General features: G+C 45.9%; 1 protein-coding gene across 1 annotated transcript in view; it reads left to right on the top strand.

Moving 5' to 3' along the window:
• Positions 1 to 16,530, top strand: part of NOX4 (NADPH oxidase 4) — a 369,265-nt gene that overhangs the window by 159,398 nt on the left and 193,337 nt on the right. The window lies entirely within an intron of this gene.

Raw genomic sequence — 16,530 nt, 5'->3', positions numbered from 1 at the left:
GAGTCAGCAGTATCAAAATGCATCTATCTGCATAGTGCTCACATGAAAATACCTGCTATGATATATGTAACAGCATGTGTGAAAGATGCATACATAGGGTGCATACCTGTAGACACGGATTACTTAAAGAACGGACTGGATGAGGAAAGTCCCATAATTATGTAGCTAAGAGAGAGACAAGAAGTCAGCAATATCATAATGGATATCATGCATAGTGTTGACTTGTACATGTCTGTTATACAGGTGGTTGAGCCAGGTTTATTCCTTCCTAAGGTGAGTATATATGACATTTTTTTTTTTTCTACTGTTCACTTTGGTTTTCGCTGCTGCCTCCACCTCCCGCCCAGACATGGCGCCGCACGGAGCTGACATGCACAGGACGGGAGGTGGACGCAGCGGTGACGGTACCGGGAGGATTTCTGCTTCTGTGTTTGCCAACAGAAGGAATCCTCTTCCTGTACACGTCACTGTAGTGCCCACCCCTTGCGTTTATAGCTGCGTTTTTAGTCATAGAAACGCGGCTATATGCATTTTTCATTGCGTTGTTGAACATCTCATTGAACTCAATGGGTGAAAAACGCAGTGAAAAACGCAGAAATAATTGACATGCTGCATTTTTGTGGTCACCACAAAAACGCAGCTACAAAAAAACACTGTGTGCGGACAGCACTTCTGAAAACCCATTGACATTGCTGGGGAAGCAATGTCACTGCGTTTTCAGCACAAAAACGCGGTAAAAAACGCGGCAAAAACGCCTAGTGCGCACAAGGCCTTAAATCAAGATGCCTCTGAGGGTTGGAACACTGTAGTTTCGCTGTTGAAGAAATAAAGATTCTAACACCTAAATTATTTGATCTCCTCACTCTTTTGACTTCAGTTGAGTAACGACAGCTCAGGGTAATGGACGTATTGATGGATCTACAAGGATGGTCACCATTACGGATCTCTGCTATTATGGATCTGTCTCCAGTGGATTCTCCATCACTGTGACATCGCATCATCGCCCAATCATAGTTGTGTATATATAGGGAACAGGCCTGTGCAAGAGCCATAGAGAGCATTTTCACCCAGCTTTAACCCATTCCCTACCCCCCACTGTGTTTATGGTGCTGATTCGGAGTCTGCAGAGAAGTCTTCTTATTTGCTGCATTAACACTCCAGAAAGCCACGGACCCACTTGGGGGGGAGGGGCGACATGACCAAGGGGGAGGTAGGGAGTGATGGGGTTAATAGGGACAGTGGTGTGTATGCCTAATATGGCATTGGGGGATGGTCTTAGCCGGGGAGGAAGAGGAGGAGCAGGGAAAGGGTTAGTCTGGGAGAGGAGAGAGTTACCTCCTCTTCTGTTTCCGGACGCCAAACGATCCCCGCCCACCCTCCCTTTGTGTTGTCATGTGGGGGATGTTTTTTGGGTAGTTGGGATACCCTTTGTCACAGCAGCGGTGGGGGTAGGTCTGGTCCAGAGGTTTGGAAGTGATTGGTGGCTGGACCGGGAGTCATTGTCTTGGTATGGTGGCTCTCGGTTTCCGGGATGTGGCAGGCACGGGGTTCTGCCAAAGTGTGGGGGTCAATCCGTGGGTGATTGGCACCTCGTCTCTGGGTCGGTGTGTTGCGGCCGGGGACAGGGGGAGTAGTAGTTAGTGGACTGGGCCTACCCCGGGGGGGTATTGTAAATGTTATTGTCTATTGTTACCGTTATGTGGTTGTTTTGGGTCGCCCGTTGGACGGCGTCCCTAAGGTGCTAGTCTGTAAAACAATAGGCAATAAAAGGCTGCTGTGGCCATTTTGAACCAAGTCGCATGCAGTCCGTGTGTTTATTCTTAGAGGATAAGGGGGTTTGGTTACACAGACATCATGACCGGAGAATCCTCCCTCAGCTGGTCATGCCGCTGCTCCTCATCCAAAGTTTCCATGTGAAGACGCAAGCCATTAATTTCCACTTTTGTATTGTGAATGGAATCCTCTGCAATCCCCATGCTTCTATTGGACCCAGCGGTCAAATTATTACCAGGTGTTTGCTGCATATAGCAGAGAGTCTGGGTTTTAGCAGATCCAGGTTCGCTCCTGTAGCTGAGACTCTTATCGATGCCCCAGTTACTACGGATGAACAGTTCTAATGAAGCATAGACCGGTCACGAAGGAGTATGAAAGCCAAGATGATTGGAACAATGGTAACCGATGTGGCAGGGCTGGAACAATGATAGCAAAGCTGCAACTGTGATGTGGCAGAGATGACTCAACATTGATAAACTGATGCAGCAGAGCTGAGTTTTCAATGGGAGTTCAATGCAGCAGAACTTATTAAGATGTGAAAAAAGTTGAGTTAACAAATAAGAAATTATGTAGCAGAGATGATTTTTAAAATCAAGACTAAATACCTGTGTTCCCCTCACCCACTGTTGTTCTCCAAGTCATGCTTTGCAGGTAGACCGGTGTGTTCTCATGTGATTGTCACTGCCTCTATGTATAATACCCCCCCACACACTGCCTCCCTGTGTAATATCCCACCACACACTGCCACTCTGTATAACATTGCCCCACACACTGCCCCTCTGTATAATATCCCCCACAATCTGTCCCTCTGTATAATATCACTCACATATGCTGCCCCTGTCTATACTATCTTCCCCATACAAGCTACTCCTCTTTATAATATCCTCCCACACACAGTCCCTCTGTATAAAATTACCCCACGCACACTACCCCTCTGTGTAATATCCCCCCACACACACTGCTCCTTTGTATAATATCCCCCCACACACACACTGCCCCTCTGTATAATACCCCCCCACACACACACTTCTCTTCACAACACTTTAAGAAAGAAGAAAAAACAAAAAAGCCAGCACTAAATGTGCACTAAAGCACTAAAAATTCCAACTGTACTTATTATAAATTTGAGATATTTTGCAAAAAATTGCAATTTCTTGAGCTACCCCGCCACGGCACGGCAAATCTCTTTGGGGCAGTCCTACACTAAAATATTTTTTATAAAATATGCCAAACAGCCTTACATATGAAATAGTAGAACTGCTCTTAGCAGCACTCACCTGGTCTATTTCAATCCCGTACCCATGACTGAATCATGGCTGTGGGCGGGACAGGTCCAAGCAAATGCTACATGAAGTAAATAGCCTGTGGACAGGGCCTGATGACTGAATGTGAACTGTCACCAACCGCCAAAATCTAGACAGGTGGAATACATCCCAAATTGGGGTGCATAGCAAGAAAGAAGTAGTAGGCACTACAGGGTAATAAATATAAATAAAGGGAGGGGTGCTAACAAAAACTATGCAAAAAAATGAATTGTAACATGACGGGAAAAAAGCTGTATAGTAAAAAATATGCACACCCAGCTATTTATGTACAGTGGGTATGGAAAGTATTCAGACCCCTTTAAATTTTTCACTCTTTGTTTCGTTCAAGACATTTGGTAAATTCAAAAAGTTCATTTTTTTCTCATTAATATATACTCTGCACCCCATTTTGACAGAAAAAAAACAAATGTGGAAATTTTTTAAACAAGAAAAACGGAAATATCACATGGTCATAATTATTCAGATCCTTTGCTCAGACACTCATATTTAAGTCACGTGCTGTCCATTTCCTTGTGATCCTCCTTGAGATGCTTCTACTCCTTCATTGGAGTCCAGCTGTGTGTAATTAAACTGATAGGACTTGATTTGGAAAGGCGCACACCTGTCTATATAAGATCTCACAGCTCACACTGGATGTCAGACCAAATGAGAATCATGAGGTCAAAGGAAATGCCCAAGGAGCTCAGAGACAGAATTGTGTCAAGGCACAGATCTGGCCAAGGTTACAAAAGAATTTCTGCAGTACTCAAGGTTTCTAAGAGCACAGTGGCCTCCATAATCCTTAAATGGAAGAATTTTGGGACCACCAGAACTCTTCCTAGACCTAGCCGTCCAGCCAAACTGAGCAATCGTGGGAGAAGAGCCTTGGTGAGAGGTAAAGAAGAACCCCAAGATCACTGTGGCTGAGCTCCAGAGATGCAGTAGTGAGTTGGGAGAAAGTTCCACAAAGTCAACTATCACTGCAGCCTCCACCAGTCGGGCCTTTGTGGCAGAGTGGCTGACGGAAGCCTCTCCTCAGTGCAAGACATTTAAAAGCCCACATAGAGTTTGCAGAAAACCACATGAAGGACTCCCAGACTATGAGAAATAAGATTCTCTGGTCAGATGAGACGAAGATAGAACTTTTTGGTGATAATTCTAAGCGGTATGTTTGGAGAAAATCAGGTACCTGATCACAGTGAAACATGGTGGTGGCAGGATCATGCCAGGGGGGTATTTTTCAGCTATAGGGACAGGACAACTGGTTGCAACTGAAGGAAAGATGAATGTGGCCAGGTACAGAGATATCTTGGAAGAAAACCTCTTCCTGAGAGCTCTGGACATCAGACTTGGCCGAAGGTTCACCTTCCAACAAGACAATGGCCCTAAGCACACAGTTAAAATAACAAAGGAGCGGCTTCAGAACATCTCTGTGACCATTCCTGACCGGCCCAGCCAGAGCCTTGACCTAAACCCAATTGAGCATCTCTGGAGAGACCTGAAAATGGCGTCCACTAACATTCACCATCCAACCTGACGGGACTGAAGAGGATCTGCAAGGAAGAATGGCACAGGATGCCCAAATCCAGGATCCCAAGAAGACTAAGATTAAGATCATCTCAAAACACGCAATACCTGGCGGTAGAGCCTCACCTTAAAGGTAATGTGGAAATAAGTCAAAAGTTGATATAAAAAATGAATAAGACTTATAGAGTAAATACAACACAGGCAATGAGATTAAACAATGCAAAAGATATAATACAATAAGAAAATGCAGGATATTTTTTTTTATACCCGCTATTACCTTACTGCCACATAACCTTAAAGGTGAGGCTCTACAGACAGGTATTGTGTGTTTTGGAATGATATTATTTATCTGCGGACACGGCCTTGTTTATATACTTATTGTGCATTCTATTATCAGTGGCCTGATACTTCATTGAGGAGAAATACAGCATTATTATGTCTATCCCCGTATTTCCTCCATTCTTTTTATGTTGTCAATCATGTTTTCAACCTTTTTGTTTTTGTCAGCCTTATATGTTTTGTATCAATGAAGTCACATTTATATATAAATATATCTGTACCCTTCCTAGTATATATCCCCATCCTGGGCCCCTCCTGGTATATATGTTCTCCTCCTTGTATATACAGTCATATGAAAAAGTTTTGGCACCCCTATTAATGTTAACCTTTTTTCTTTATAACAATTTGGGTTTTTGCTATTTCAGTTTCATATATCTAATAACTGATGGACTGAGTAATATTTCTGGATTGAAATGAGGTTTATTGTACTAACAGAAAATGTGCAATCCGCATTTAAACAAAATTTGACCGGTGCAAATGTATGGGCACCCTTATCAATTTCTTGATTTGAACACTCCTAACTACTTTTTACTGACTTACTAAAGCACTAAATTGGTTTTGTAACCTCATTGAGCTTTGACCTTCATAGGCAGGTGTATCCAATCATGAGAAAAGGTATTTAAGGTGGCCACTTGCAAGTTGTTCTCCTATTTGAATCTCCTATGAAGAGTGGCATCATGGGCTCCTCAAAACAACTCTCAAATGATCTGAATACAAAGATTATTCAACATAGTTGTTCAGGAGAAGGATACAAAAAGTTGTCTCAGAGATTTAAACTGTCAGTTTCAACTGTGAGGAACATTGTAAGGAAATGGAAGAACACAGGTACAGTTCTTGTTAAGCCCAGAAGTGGCAGGCCAAGAAAAATATCAGAAAGGCAGAGAAGAAGAATGGTGAGAACAGTCAAGGACAATCCACAGACCACCTCCAAAGACCTGCAGCATCATCTTGCTGCAGATGGTGTCAATGTGCATCGGTCAACAATACAGCGCACTTTGCACAAGGAGAAGCTGTATGGGAGAGTGATGCGAAATAAGCGGTTTCTGCAAGCACGCCACAAACAGAGTCGCCTGAGGTATGCAAAAGCACATTTGGACAAGCCAGTTACATTTTGGAAGAAGGTCCTGTGGACTGATGAAACAAAGATTGAGTTGTTTGGTCATAGAAAAAGGCGTTATGCATGGAGGCAAAAAAACACGGCATTTCAAGAAAAGCACTTGCTATCCACAGTAAAATTTGGTGGAGGTTCCATCATGCTTTGGGGCTGTGTGGCCAATGCCGGCACCGGGAATCTTGTTAAAGTTGAGGGTCGCATGGATTCAACTCAGTATCAGCAGATTCTTGACAATAATGTGCAAGAATCAGTGACGAAGTTGAAGTTACGCAGGGGATGGATATTTCAGCAAGACAATGATCCAAAACACCGCTCCAAATCTACTCAGGCATTCATGCAGAGGAACAATTACAATGTTCTGGAATGGCCATCTCAGTCCCCAGACCTGAATATCATTGAACATCTGTGGGATGATGTGAAGCGGCTGTCCATGCTCGGCGACCATCAAACTTACCTGAACTGGAATTGTTTTGTAAACAGGAATGGTCAAATCTACCTTCATCCAGGATCCAGGAACTCATTAAAAGCTACAGGAAGCGACTAGAGGCTGTTATTTTTGCAAAAGGAGGATCTACAAAATATTAATGTCACCTTTAAGTTGAGGTGCCCATACTTTTGCACCAGTCAAATTTTGTTTAAATGCGGATTGCACATTTTCTGTTAGTACAATAAACCTCATTTCAATCCAGAAATATTACTGAGTCCATCAGTTATTAGATATATGAAACTGAAATAGCAAAAACCCAAATTGTTATAAAGAAAAAAGGTTACCATTAATAGGGGTGCCCAAACTTTTTCATATGACTGTATATATGTCCCCTCCCTGGTATATATGTCCCCATCCTGGTTTATTTGTCCCCTTCCTAGCATATATGTCTTCCTCCTGGTATATATGTTCCCATCCTAGTTTTTTGTCCTCATCCTGGTTTATATGTCTCATCCTCGACCCCTCCTGGTATATATGTCCCTCTTATGGGCCCATTCTGGTATATATGTCCCCATCCGGGTTTTTGTCCTCTTCCTAGTATATATGTCCTTCTCCCTGTATATTTGTCTCCTTCCTGGGCCACTCCTGGTATATATGTTCCCCTCTTGGTTTATATTCCCCTCCCTCCTGGTTTATATGTCCCCCATCCTGGGCCCCTCTGTTCTGTCTCTAACACAAAAAAAATTTTACTCACCCTTCCCGGCTCCCATGCCATGAGGCATACTCTATGTACTGCGATGCATTTTGGATGGATGTGAAAACTTGGACGCACACCCAGCTGAAGCAGGGGCTAGGGTCGGGGGGGGCACCCTCCGCCACCACCACCAGCCCCTGCGACTGTCCCGCACCTGTCTACAGCTCATGGAGCACTTAACTTTCCGCTCCGCATCCTCGCCACCTCTGTATTACCCATAGCAGTGTGATGAGGTCACACAGTGATGACCTCATCATGCTGCTGCAAACAGGGCCATGGAATGATATGCCCTGTTCTGTCCCACTGCCCTTGGCTCTACCATATGGCTAATTTGTATATGATACACCTGTAGCACTTAGCATGCAAATTAGCTATGTGTAGTTGCCGAAGCAACACGGCCGGCCCCCTCTCTTGTGGCTGTGACTGGTGCCCGGTGAAGAGGGGGGACCAGCTTGGGCCTGGTGCTTAATAATGCTAAGTAATTTCCCTGGGTCGGGCCCCCCTCTTCACCGGACCTCATACACTGGTAATGAGTGTAATACCCTGATGGCAGCCCTGCCTCGGCTACCTACTTTGCAAATTCCAATAACTCTGCTCCCAGTCTCCTGTCTGCTTGAGGCTTCCAGTACCTCTGCTAACGGCTTCCAGCATCTTTACTAGGCATTTCCAGCATGCCTCACCTGCCTGCTGCACTGACGTTCATAGCCCGTGTACCCACCAGGACCTTGGGCTTGGAGGATCCACCTCACCTGGTGACCATAAATAGCAGAGCTGCAAGTGCTATGTAGCAGAGGTGACTCAACCTTTAGGAACTGGTGTAGGAAAGTGAGTTTCCAACAGAAAACTCATGATTTACAAACTGTCCTATTGGACAAATAATACTTTGTTTCCATCAACTGAAAAATGTATAAAATGCAATTTTAATTCTATCAATTAAAACATCCATATCTCTCTATACTAGTTACATTAATAGAGGTTTATTGCTAAAGAAAGCCGGTATATGGAAAATGCTGCCGCGCTCAAGTGGTTATTATTAGGGATGAGCGAACCCAAAGTGTAAAGATCGGGGTGCGGTACCAAACACTGGGTGTCTGGAGATCGAACCCTAAGGCCATGTGCGCATGCTGCGTTCTGACTTGTCAAATAAACTGCAGCATTTTGACAAATGTAAACACTGCGTTTGACAAAAAAAAATGCATCCAAAACGCATGCATTTTGGATGTATTTGAATGCGTTTTGAATGCATTTTGGATACATTTTTGACAGTGCAGTACCACTCGGCTCTGCTACATCCCTACATCCCCATAGAGTATGGCTGGGTGCGAGACAGAGCCGCGCGATGACAATGAACTTGGATGAACTTCACCCGACTTCATTGACATCGTGCTGATCTGTCGCAGCCTGATTTGCGGTCACACGTGAAGGACTCACCTGTGACCACAAATCACCTGAGTGACTGAAGTGCTGTCACACAGGTTACCCGCGGCCAGCTGGAGTCCTCCACCCAAGACCGCAAATCACCTGAGTGACAGCACCGCTGATCGCGGGACTCACTTCAGTTACTCGGGCGACGTGCTGTCACAGTTGGAGGACTCCAGCCATGGCCGCCCACGGGTCTCCTGAGTGACTGAAATCAGCCACGCGATCAGCGGTGCCGTCACTCAGGTCACCCGCGGCCACAGCTGAAGTCCTCCACCTGAGACAGTTGGAGGATCCAGCTGTGGCCGCGGGTAACCTGAGTGACGTCATCGCTGATAGCGCGACTCACTTTAGTTGCTCCATGGAGCTGACAGAGCATCGTGTTCTATGGCGCTCGCTGTCAGCTGCCGATGTAGCAGAACTGAAAGCGCCGTGGGACTTCGTGTGGATTATGCCGGACCTGTAGGGCTGTTTGGGGATTAATAAAGTGGTGAAAGAGGGGGCCATTTTGTCTTTTATTTCAAATAAAGGATTTTTCGGGTGTTTGTGTTTATTTACTTTCATTTACAGTTTATTGATGGGGGATGTCTCATTGACACCTGCCATGATTACCTAGAACTTAGTGGCAGATATGGGCTGCTGCCATTAACTCCTTATTACCCCAATTGCCACCGCATCACGACAATCGGGATGAGCCGGGTAGAGTCCCAGGACTGTCGCATCTAATGGATGCGGCATTTCCGGGTGGCTGCTGGCTGACATGTTTAGGCTGGGGGGCTCTCCATAACATGGAGCTCCTCATCCTGAGAATACCAGCCCTCAGCCATGTGGCTTTACCTTGGCTGGTATCAAAATTGGGGGGACCTAATGCTGTTTTCTTTAAATTATTTATTTTACTGCACGATATAGACTCACCCACCAGCAGCTGTGATTGGTTGCAGTCAGACAGCTGTCAGCGCGGCGGCGTGTGTGATTGCAACCAATCATAGGCGCCGGTGGGCAGGGGAAGCAGTGAACACGAGATGGAATAATGAGCGGCCGTCATTTTCAGAAGCAGGAGAGACGGCGCCGCGTCGGTGATCGGTGAGTATGAAGGAAAGAGGGAGATCACTGTGGGAGAGAGAGATCGGAGAGAGACCTGCGAAACCCCATTGATTTCAATGGGTGGAAAATGCAACCAAAACACAATGAAGAAGTGACATGCTGCTTTTTTTTAGGCATCGATTTTGTCAAATATTTGGCATCCAAAACGCTGCCTAAAAAAAGCGACATGCGCATGGAATTTTCTGACTTCTCATAGACTTTGCTGGGGAAGCAGAACGCATGCATTTTGTCAATGACACAGCCAAAACGCAGGAAAAAACGCAACATGCGCACAAGTCTGGCTGAACCCGGTGACCCCGAACATCCTCGGGCCAGTGGTTGATAGTGAGTAGCAGATAGCGCGCCTGCAAATAATGTCCATTTGACTGCAAATAAAACCTAAAAAAGTAAGGCATCACAAGCATGTTTCATAGTTTCATAGTTTTTAAGGTTGAAGGGAGACTCTAAGGGGCACTTTGCACACTGCGACATCGCAGGTGCGATGTCGGTGGGGTCAAATTGAAAATGACGCACTTCCGGCATCGCATGCGACATCGCAGTGTGTAAAGTCTCGATGATACGATTAACGAGCGCAAAATCGTCGTAATCGTATCATCGGTGCAGCGTCGGCGTAATTCATAATTACGCTGACGCAACGGTCCGATGTTGTTCCTCGCTCCTGCGGCAGCACACATCGCTGTGTGTGAAGCCGCAGGAGCGAGGAACATCTCCTACCGGCGTCACTGCGGCTTCCGTAGGATATGCGGAAGGAAGGAGATGGGCAGGATGTTTACATCCTGCTCATCTCCGCCCCTCCGCTCCGATTGGCCGCCTGCCGTGTGACGTCGCAGTGACGCCGCACGACCTGCCCCCTTAACAAGGAGGCGGGTCGCCGGCCACAGGGACGTCGCACGGCAGGTGAGTGTGTGTGTGAAGCTGGCGTAGCGATAATTTTCGCTACGCCAGCTATCACCACATATCGCTGCTGCGACGGGGGCGGGCACTATCGCACTCGGCATCGCAGCATCGGCCTGCGATGTCGTAGTGTGCAAAGCCCGCCTAAGTCTATCTAGTTCAACCCGTAGCCTAACATGTTGATCCAGAGGAAGGCAAAAAACCCCCAATGTGTCAAATAAGCTCCAATGGGGAAAAAAATTCCTTCCTGACTCCACATCCGGCAATCAGACTAGTTCCCTGGATCAACACCCTGTCATAAAATCTAATATACATAACTGGTAATATTATATTTTTCAAGAAATGCGTTCAGGCTCTGCTTAAATTTTACTAGTGAATCCCTCATTACAACATCATGCGGCAGAGAGCTCCACAGTCTCACTGCTCGTACAGTAAAGAATCCTCATCTGTGATTATGATTAAACCTTCTTTCCTCAAGACTTAGCGGATGCCCCCTGTTCCAGTCGCAGGCCTAGGTGTAAAGAGATCTTTGGAAAGGTCTCTGTACTGTCCCCTCATATATTTATACATTGTGATTAGATCCCCCTAAGCCTTTGTTTTTCCTAACTAACTAACCCCAAGTTTAATAACCTGTCTTGGTATTGCAGCCCCCCCATTCCTCTAATAATCTAGGTCGCTCTTCTATCTACCTGTAAGATTATGCTATTTATAACCTTCTATACTTTTGCTAACAAGAAAAGCCTCCATTCCTCTCTTAAATTCATTCAGTGAGTTGGCCATCACCACTTCCTCAGGAAGAGAGTTCCAGAGCCTCACTGCTCTTACCGTGAAGAACCCTCTTCTATGCTGATGTAGGAATTTTCTTTCCTCCAATCGAAAAGAATGCCCCCTTGTTCTTGTCATAGTCCTTGGTACAAACAGATCATGGGAGAGATCTCTATATGGCCCTCTGATATATTTGTACATATTTATTAGGTCTCACCTAAGTCTTCTCTTTTCTAGAGTAAATAGACCTAATTTTGATAACCTTTCCGTGTATTGTAATGCACCCATTCCATTTATTATTTTAGTAGCCCGCCTCTGAACCCTTTCAAGTTCAGTAATGTCTTTCTTCAGCACCGGCGCCCAAAATTGCACACAATACTCCAAGTGTGGTCTGACAAGTGATCTGTACAGAGGGAGAATGATGTTTTCATCTCGTGCCCCCAGACCTCTTCTAATGCATCCCATCACCCTATTTGCTTTGGTGGCTGCTGCCTGACACTGGGCACTCCAATTTAGATTCTTATTCACTAAGATGCCTAAGTCTTTTTCCATGTCTGATTTCCCCAGCAGTTTCCCATTTAGTAAGTAATCGTAGCATCTGTTTCTCCTTCCCATGTGCATAACCTTACACTTATCTGTGTTAAACCTCATTTGCCATTTTTCAGCCCAATTCTCCAATTTACTCAAATCCATCTGTAGGTGCAAACTGTCCTCCTTTGTGTTAACTACCTTACATAGTTTTGTATCATCTGCAAATACTGATATTTTACTCTGTAAACCATCCACCAGATCATTAATAAATATATTAAATAGTAGGGGGCCCAATACAGACCCCTGTGGCACCCCACTAGTAACCCTGGCCCAATCTGAGTATGCACCATTAATAACCACTCTTTGTTTTCTACCACTAAGCCAGCTACCTACCCATCTACACACATTTTCCCCGAGCCCAAGCTTTCTCATTTTACTTAGCAGTCTTTTATGTGGGACAGTGTCAAATGCTTTACCGAAGTCGAGATAAATGACATCCAATGATTCTCCTCGGTCCATGTGAGAGCTTACATCCTCATAGAAGCTGATCAGGTTAGTTTGACAGGAGCGATCCTTCATAAATCCATGTTGATATGGAGTTAAACAGTTATTAACATTGAGACATTCCATAATAGTATCCCTTAAAAACCCTTCAAACATTTTACCCACAACAGATGTTAAGCTTACCGGCCTATAGTTTCCAGGTTCCCTTTTGCACCCTTTTTTGAATATTGGTACCACATTTGCTAGCCGCCAATCCAGTGGAACAGACCCAGTTTCTATAGAGTCTTTAAATAAAAGGAATAGAGGCCTGTCTATCACATTACTTAACTCCCTTAATACCCGAGGGTGAATGCCATCAGGGCCTGGTGATTTGTCAATTTTAATGTTACTAAGTCGGTTCTGCACTTCTTCCTGGGTTAGGCAGGTCATACTTAATGGGGCATTTACATGATCACTCTGCATTTCCCCTGGCATATGCTTTTCCTGTGTGAACACAGTTGAGAAAAAAGTATTTAAAACATTTGCTTTTCCCACATCGCTTTCTATGATTTTACCCTCATTATTCTTTAAAGGGCCAACACCATCAATTTTAATCTTTTTTCTGTTTATATAATTAAAGAATAGTTTGGGATTTGTTTTGCTTTCCTTAGCAATGAGTCTCTCAGTTTCTACTTTTGCTAAATATATTTGTTTTTTACACATTTTATTTTTTTCTCTATATATTTTTAATGCTTCCTCGCTGCCTTCTTGTTTTAGCTTTTTAAATGCCTTTTTCTTATTATTCATTGCCCCTTTTACATCCTTATTTAGCCACATTGGTTTTCTCCTGTTCCTAGCCCTCTTATTTCTGTATGGTATGGCTAGCTCGCAGTGGGTGTTTAATACCGATTTAAAAATGTCCCACTTATTTTCTGTGCTCCCATTTTTGAGGACATTGTCCCAATCAATTTGGCGAAGGTCTTCTCTAAGCTGATCAAACTTTGCTTTCCTGAAATTCAGCGTTTTTGTAACCCCCCTCCAAGGCACCTTACTAAAGGACAAGTGGAATTGTATTATATTGTGGTCACTATTCCCTAGGTGCCCATCCACTCGTACGTCTGTTATTCTATCTGGCCTGTTGCTTAAAATTAAGTCCAGAAGGGCTGCCCCTCTAGTTGGGCCTGAAGGGCTGTCCCTCTATCCGGCCTCCAGAAGGGCTGTCCCTCTATCCGGCCTCCAGAAGGGCTGCCCCTCTAGTTGGGCCCGGCACAAGTTGGGACAGATAATTATCCTTAGTTACTGACAGAAGCCGGTTTCCTTTCTGAGATACGCAGGTTTCAGTTTCCCAGTCTATATCGGGGTAATTGAAGTCCCCCATAATAATCACCTCATTGTGATTTGCTGCTTTGTCTTTTTGTTTCAATAATACATTTTCAGTGGTTTCTGTTATATTTGGTGGCTTATAACAAACCCCTATGAGGATTTTATTAGTTTTCCCTCCTTGTATCTCCACCCATAGAGACTCCACCTCTTCATTTCCCTCTTGAATATCTTCTCTTAGTCTGGGCTTTAAACTGGACTTTATATATAGACAGACTCCACCCCCTGGACTTTATATATAGACAGACTCCACCCCCTCTCCTTTTTTTACGATCCCTCCTAAACAATTCATATCCTTGCAGGTTAGCCGCCCAGTCATAACTATCATCTAACCATGTCTCAGTTATTCCTACTATGTCGTATTTCTCCTCATACATTACCAGCTCCAGTTCCTCCATCTTATTGGTCAGGCTTCTTGCATTGGTCAGCATGCAGGAAAGAAGTTTTGCTCCCCTTTTCTCAGCTTCCTTCTGATTACCCTGTCTTGGGTCCTCTTTACGGCATCTAGTATCCTTGATTAGTTTGTCCTTCTGTTGCATGTTCTTGTCTGCTGTTTTTTCTCCCATCCCCTCTTCTTCTAGTTTAAAGCCCTCCTGATGAGTGTGGCAAGCCTTCTGGCGAACGTGTGTTTCCCAGGTTTTGTGAGGTGTATCCCGTCTCTTGCGAGAAGTCCATCGTAGAGGTAATTCACTCCATGGTCCAAGAATCCAAATCCTTGCTGCCGGCACCACCGTCGTAGCCAGTTGTTCAAATCTAGTATCCTATTCCATCTTCTGACACCATGGCCATCGACTGGGAGGATTGATGAGAAAACAACCTGTACGTTCCATTCCTTAATTTTATTCCCCAGAATTTCAAAGTCTTCACAAATAGTTGGTAGATCATTTCTTGCCGTGTCGTTTGTTCCTACATGTATCAATAGGAACAGGTATTCGTCCTTGGATCCGAGGATAGTTGGTATCCTGTTGGCCACATCCTTGATTTTTGCTCCCGGTAGGCAGCATACTTCTCGTGCGGTTATGTCTGGCCTGCAGATAGTTGCCTCCGTGCCTCTTAGTAGTGAGTCGCCCATAACTACCACTCTTCTTTTCTTTCTGGATGCACTGCATTTTGCTCCTGAGTGTTTTTGAGTGTCTTTTGTTTCTGCTTTTGTTGACAAAGTAACTTCTTTTGATGATACTGTGTCTTCTCCTGTAGAGACGGTATCATCCTGAGCTGTGCCATTTTCCTTCTCCAGCATGAGGGCTTCATATTGGTTGCTAAGCTGTGTGGGTGGTGCCGACCACTTGATCCGCTGGCTTCTTTTGGTCACATGTGTCCACTTTTCAGCCTCTGTATGTGTTCTGAAGCTTTTCTCACTTTCCATATCCTGAATTGTTGCTTCTGCCTCGTCCAAGAAGTCCTCATGTTCTTTAATTAGCTTCAAAGTTGCTATTCTTTCTTCCAGTCCCTGCACCTTTTCCTCTAAGAGGGCAACAAGTTTGCACTTTTGACAGGTGAAGTTGGATTTTTTGTGCGGCAGATCCGTAAACATGTAGCATGTGTTGCAGGTGACCATGTGGATTTTCTTCTCTTCCATAATGCTGATGTAGCGTATGACAGGCTGTCACGCTCCCCGGGTCCTTGGCTCCCCTCCCCGGGTCCTCCGCTCCGCTCCCCGGGTCCTCAGCCCCGCTCCCCGGCTCACCTGCCACGCTCCCCGGGTCCTTGGCTCCGGTGCCCGTCCTTCCCAGGCCCCCTGGTCTCCGATCGCGGCGCCCGACGGCCTCCCAGGCCCTGGCCGGCTCCCCTGCGTCCTCTTCTCAGCCTCCTTCCCTGGCTTCTGGCACCCGGGCTGCGCGCATGCGCATTAGGGCGCGCGCGCGGTCACTGACCCTTCTTAAAGGGCCAGCGTCCATTAACAGGAAATGAGGCTGAACAGGTACAGGGTATATAGGGGTGTATTGTCCAAGAGGGCGGGGCCTGATCTTCGTGTTTTCTGAGCTAGGAGTCAGGTCTCCTTGTGTTTTCCTGCCATACTTACGTATCTCTCTTCTAGAGCTGATCCCGCCTCGCCATCCAGCCCTGCTGAATCCCGAGCCCCGCACGCTGTCCGTCTGCCATCTGACAGTCCGTACCATCTCGGATCCCTGCGGTGACCCGTCATCTCGCTCCAAAGGTTCCGGACCCCGCCTGACATCATCTTGGCTTCCGAACCTGAGCTACGTCACCCGGACTGCCATCTGTGACTCCGTGGTCCCAGGGACTCCTCCGCTACCTTCACTTGCACGGACTGTTCTGCTGCCCATCAGTGCTTCAGCTACCGGACTCCCTACCACCATCTTAGAGTTCGGCCCAGTGGATCCACCTCCTGGGTCTGCCCGACCGCCCGGCCCTGACAGTAAGATCAGGCCATGGATCCCGCTGCAGCACTATTGGCCCTGCAAGAGGAACTCCAACGCCAGCGTGAAGTCCAGACCCGCATGCTGCAATTTATGACCTCCGTGGACACCCGCCTGTACACGTTACAAGCATCAATGACGCCTGCGGCAACCAGGTCCCCCACTAGGCAATCCACGGCTCCCGCACCAGTGGCAGCCGCGTCGGATGCCTCCCGACTCCGTTTGGCGTCACCACCTCGTTATGCTGGAGATCCCAAGACCTGCAGGGGCTTCATAAACCAATGTTCCCTTCATTTCACGCAGCTGCCACATCTGTTCGCCTCCGACCAAGCCAA

Source organism: Anomaloglossus baeobatrachus, chromosome 2 (genome assembly GCF_048569485.1).
Source record: "Anomaloglossus baeobatrachus isolate aAnoBae1 chromosome 2, aAnoBae1.hap1, whole genome shotgun sequence".
NCBI lineage: Eukaryota > Metazoa > Chordata > Amphibia > Anura > Aromobatidae > Anomaloglossus > Anomaloglossus baeobatrachus.
Note: the sequence above shows the minus strand (reverse complement) of the source record. Positions and strands in the feature narration are given on the sequence as shown.